Raw genomic sequence first — 6,146 nt, forward strand, 5'->3', positions numbered from 1 at the left:
TTTTCCTTTTCCACAAAAGGGCAGGAACTCTCTGTGTGTGTATGTGTGTGTGTCTCTGTCTCTCTCTGATATACACACACAAGTAAACACAACATTCTATGTGTCCCACAGTAAATATATGTTGAATAGAATTCTATAAAATAATCCAAGAAGACAATTAGAATAAATTTACTATATTATGTGTCTCCCCAAAATCTAAACGTTGAAGCTGATCAGAATGTGATGCTTATTTGGAGACACGGATATTAAAAGAGAGAGTTAAAATAAAATGAAAGCATTAAAGAGGTGCCTATTCCAATTCAACTTCTGTACCCCTACAAATTAGTAAATTTGGATACTCCAAGCCAGAAACCCCAAATATGCCTCAGGAAGGGACACCGAGGCCTACCCAAACTAAGGAGCCCAACTTGGGGCTGGAACTATAATAGTACGTGTTGGGGCATGCTCCTGTGCAGATTGAATCCCAAGAACCACATATGGTTCCCTACATCCAGAAGTGATTCCAGAGCACAAAGTCAGAAATAAATCCTGAACATCACTTAATGTGGGAGGAGGTGGTAGAGAAGGAGAAATTAGAAAACTAGCTAGAAAATAACACACAATTAAAACATAAAGCTACATAATTTGCATAAGCTTATTCAGAGCAAAAGAAAAAGAATTATTAATTGGTGAGGCTGGCAGTACTCAAAGGGAAAAATCTGACAGCATGACTATGAAAACTAGAAGCTGCATTAGAATTTCCCATCTTAGCCACAATGTTCTTGATTCTCTACATTGGGCCTGAGCTTGTGTTGTTAATTGTGTTAATTTGCTTAATCTTCAAACAACATATATATTTTTTATTTCTATACATTAAAGAGTGTATTTGTGCACATGAGTAAACTTTTATAAAGGTGTGATTAGTCTATCATTTTTATCAATATATTCATTTGCACCTTTTATGAATATACATGATTCTACTTGACTTTTCTATTTTGTTTCATGGGAGTGACAGAAATTGTACCCAGGGCCTCAAACATGGAAGGCCAGTGCTCTACCCCCAAACTTTGTCCCCCCAGGCACTAGTTAGCTTTTTTTTTTAATAAATTTTTATTGTGATCAAAGTGTATTACAAGTCTTTCACAGAATTATTTATGGTACATAGTGACAATGAATGAAGGGCATTACCATCACCAGTACTGTCCTCCCTCCACCCCTGTTCCCAGCATGTATCCTATATCTCCCTCCTTTACCCCCGCCCCCAGAATACTAGTGTAACTGGTCTCCACTTTACAGCTTGTTGTAGATTGGGTATCTATTCTGTTGTCATTGACTTTGGGTTTGGTGTTCAAGTCTGATAATTTTTTATTTTCACTACATGTCCAGATGACTGGTCCTGGTATCATTTTCCCCCTCAATTTATGAGGCTGAATGATTCAAATTATGTGATTTTGTTGGAGATAAAAAGGATAAGGAAAAGAGAAGAAAAAATTTGGTAGCAACTACCAAAAAAAAGAAAAAGAAGAGAAAAAAAAAGAAAAATGTTTAGCTTTTAATACAGTAGAAACAGCTTGAATAAAAACTCCCTTTGCAACTTGCTTGCATCATTAATCATTTTACTTTAAAAGTCCATTTTCTAAAAAAAAAAAAACTTCAAAAAAAAGTCCATTTTCATCTAACCTTAAAATGCAGTATTTTATTCTATTGACAAGTATATTCTATTGACAAGATCAGAATCTGAGCTTTCTTTGAGAGTTCATTCCCAGGAAATCTTCCAAGTTACCAATGATTTGAAAAAAAAAATTAAATTTTTACTACTACAAAACCTTAAAATAAATAACTGGTTTTTGACAAATTTAAATACAAATACATGGCTTTATGGCATAGATTGTTTGGACATAATGCCTAAAAAGAATGTGTGCAATCTTATTTATCTACTAAGAGCAGTCTTATATAGCATATTGTACATAAAACTAAACATAACTTTCCAAATAAGTGACGTTAAATTATTATACAGGATTTACAAGATAAACTCACCAAGTGTAAGCACTTAGTGTCTGTAATCTTAGAAAATAATAAATCATTCACATTGATGTGAAGCTCAAATCAGAAACTAAATTTTATTTGCACCTCAGTTAAGACACAGGATGAATGACAATGAAAAACCACTCTACCTTGGTCCACATTATCAATTGATTTTATATGTCATGAGCTGACAAATTATTATAAAGAAAATAAGATAAAACCTACTTCCACTAACCATACTTTTTTGGTTTCTTTTTGGGGCCCCACCTAGCCATGCTTAGGAGTTACTCCTGGCACTGTGCTCAGGAATTACTCTTGGTGGGTCACCTTATGAGATACAGAGAATTGAACCCAGGTCAGCCACAGGTAAGGAAACCTCCTTCCCACAGTATTATCACTCAGTCTAACTTACCTGTTTTTGTTCATTTACCTTCTTGATTATAATAGTTATTTAGAAAGAGAATGATTCAATTGCCACAGCCTTTTTGTTCTAATACTTAGAGCAAAAATAAAGATATCTGTACAATGATAAAGAGTAAGACAGAGAGGTCCATGCTAGCTCATGTAAATGTACTAATGATCCTGTCACAAATCAGGCACCTTTGACATCTTGTTTGAAACAATTGTGATCTACAGAGTCCTTCATATGAATTTCAGATATACAATAAGTCAGGACCCTTCCCACTACCATTGTCAACCTTTCTCCACCAATGGACCCAGAGTGTATCCTATACCACCAACCTTTGCCCCCTGCCCTGCCAGTATAATAGGCCCCTTGAAGTTTAGATTTTAGTTTAGGTTCTTTGATTCTAGTATTATTGACATTGGCTTGGATATTTAGTTCTGTCCTTATTTATTTCCCCTTATTTATGTTCCCTGTATCTGAGACCACTTGGCCCCTGAGCCCAAAATTTCTTTATTCTGTTTATCTTAGTTTTATAAAAAAAAATGCAGGAATATGTGATAAAATAAAGTAATCCATGTCCCAAGGTTTTAAGAAAAAGATAAGAAATAAAAAAAAATACAATAGTGCCCACCGAGTGGGAGAAACTATTCACCCAACACACTTCAGATAAGGGGCTAATATCCAAAATATAAAGGGCACTGACAGAACTTTACAAGAAAAAAAAAATCTAATCTCATAAAAAATGGGGAGAAGAAATGAACAGACACTTTGATAAAAAAGAAATACAAATGGCCAAAAGGCACATGAAAAAATGCTCCTTGTCACTAATCATCAGGGAGATGCAAATCAAAACAATGATGAGATACCACCTCACACCACAGAGATTGGTGCACATCACAAAGAATGAGAACAATCAGTGCTGGCAGGGATGTGGAGAGAAAGGAACTCTTATCCACTGCTGGTGGGAATGCTGTCTAGTCCAACCTCTAATGGAAAGCGATCTGGAGATTCCTCCAAAATCTGTAAATTGAGCTCCCATTCCACCCAGCTGTTCCACTCCTAGGGATATACCCTAAGAACACAAGAATACAATACAAAACCCCCTTCCTCTCACCTATATTTATTGCAGCACTATTCACAATAGCCAGGCTCTGGAAACAACCAAGATGCCCTTCAACAGACGAATGGCTAAAGAAACTGTGGTACATATACACATGGAATATTATGCAGCTGTCAGGAGAGATAAAGTCATGAAATTTTCCTATACATGGATGTACATGGAATCTATTATTCTGAGTGAATTAAGTCAGAGGGAGTGAGAGAGAGAGGCGCAGAATAGTCTCACTCATCTATGGGTTTTAAGAAAAATAAAAGTCATTTTTGTAACAATCCTCAGAGACAATGAGAGGAGGGCTGGAACACCAGCTCACTTCATGAAGCTCACCACAAAGAGTGGTGAGTACAGCTATAGAAATAACTACACAGAGAAATACTATAATCATGTGAATGAATGAGGGAACTGGAAAGCCTGTCTGGAGTACAGGGGGGGGGTGGGGTGGGATGGAGGGAGATTTGGGACATTGGTAGTGGGAATGTTGCACTGGTGAAGGGGGTGTTTACATGACTGAAACCTAATCACAATCATTTATGTAATCAATATGTTTAAATAAAGAAAAAATTTTAAAAAATTAAAAAAAGAAAAAAGTACAATATAAAAAAGGTGTATGAGGCACCTTTGACTTTTAGGAATATTTGCTGTTCTGAGAATGGATACCATAAATAGTGATAAATAATGTGGAAAATTCTTTGCTACATGAATATGGGATGACTTCCTTCTTCCTTTTTTATTAATATCTTTATTTAAACATCATAATTACAAACATGTTTATAGATGGGTTTCAGTCATAAAAATGTACACCCCTTTTCACTAATTGCCATATTCTTTTTTTTAATCTTATCTTTTATTTATTTTATTATTTTTTCTTCAGAGCAAACTAAAGTTGTTTTTTTTTGTTTTTTTTTAAAGTAAGAATTCATTTAAAGGACAAAATTGATTAACATAATGAGGTAAACTAATATAACATAATATAGTGACATAACATAACATATAATATAATTGATATAATAATAATACATGTAAGTCAAAGAAAATTTCTGATTAAAAACACAATTTTTTTTCATAATGGCTTACATATCTTTCACTGTAGTATTTTGGGTACATATTCACATTGAATCAGGGGAATACCCATCACCTAATATGTCCTCTTCTCAATCAAAAATCAAATATGCTGAAAATAGGCAGAGTCCTGTCTAGAGGCTTCCAACCTCAGTTTGAGAGAGGATGTGAAAAAAGTAATTAAAATACCACAACAATACACAAAAAAAAATATCGAATTAAATAACCGATAAGCACCACAGCAATAAAGACAGGCACCACACAATAATCTCGGTTCTGAAATCAAATCATACTCAAGTGCAAAAAAGAAAGAGAAAGACAAAACAAAATAAAATAAAATAATATTGGAGACATCAACCGTAATCTCCACACCAAAATAAAGACGTCAAAAAAATAGATCATTTATTCTCCTCTTCTGCTTTCGTGGTATGTGGAAGACTTCTACTTTATCTTGGATGGTAAAATCAGTCCTGTTTCTAAAGATCTTGGTGGCTGTGCAGATCAGGGAATGGAGTTTATGAAGTCTTTCTTTGTGGTTCTAGCAGTTATGCTTCTTCAATGTAATTTTTTTGTTTTTTATGTGTTCTAGGTGTTTCAGAATAGTGCTACCATTCTGTGTTTTTCTTTTGTCTTCTGACTTACTTCGTTTAACATAACATGATCTAGGTCCATCCACGTTGCTGCAAAGTCTGTGATTGTATCATTTCTAACTGCCATGTAAAGATCTAAAGAAATGGAAGAACATCCCATCCTCATGGATAGGTAGAATTAACATAGTCAAAATGACTATTTTACCCAAACTGCTATATAGATTTAATGCAATCCCTATCCAAATCCAGACACAATTCTTTAAAGAAATAGAACAATCAATTATAAAATTCATTTGGAACCATAAAAGACCCAGGATAGCTAAACACATTCTGAAAAATGAGAAGTTGGGAGGTATCTCCTTACCTAACTTGAAACTATACTATAAAGCCATAGTAATAAAAACAGCATGGTACTGGAACAGAGACAGGACCTCAGACCAGTGGATTAGAACAGAATTCCCAGACATAAACCCTCAGATATATAGCCAACTAATATTTGATAAAAGAGGCAAGAATATGAAATGGAACAAAGAAAGCCTATTCAACAAATGGTGTTGGTACAACTGGAAACTCATATGCACGAAAGTGAAAATCGACCCATATCTCACTCCTTATACAAAAGTCAACTCAAAATGGATCAAAGATCTGGAAATCAGACCTGAATCTATAAAGTTTATAGAGAATAAAATAGGCAGAACACTCGAAGACCTTTATATCAAAAGGGTCTTTGAGACCGGAGCACCAATGGCAAAAACGTTAGCATCAACTATAAACAAATGGGACTATATCAAACTAAAAAGCTAAGAAACCCTACTTAATGCAAGAAGACAGCTAACAGAATGGGAAAAAATCTTTTCACTTGATATATCAGATAAAGGGCTGATATCTAGAACATACAAAGCGCTCAGAAACCTGAGCCCTTCAAAACCAAACGAAGCCATAAAAAAATGGGGAGACGAAATGAATAGAC

The sequence above is a fragment of the Suncus etruscus genome, chromosome 3 (assembly GCF_024139225.1).
Source record: "Suncus etruscus isolate mSunEtr1 chromosome 3, mSunEtr1.pri.cur, whole genome shotgun sequence".
Classification (NCBI taxonomy): Eukaryota; Metazoa; Chordata; class Mammalia; order Eulipotyphla; family Soricidae; genus Suncus; species Suncus etruscus.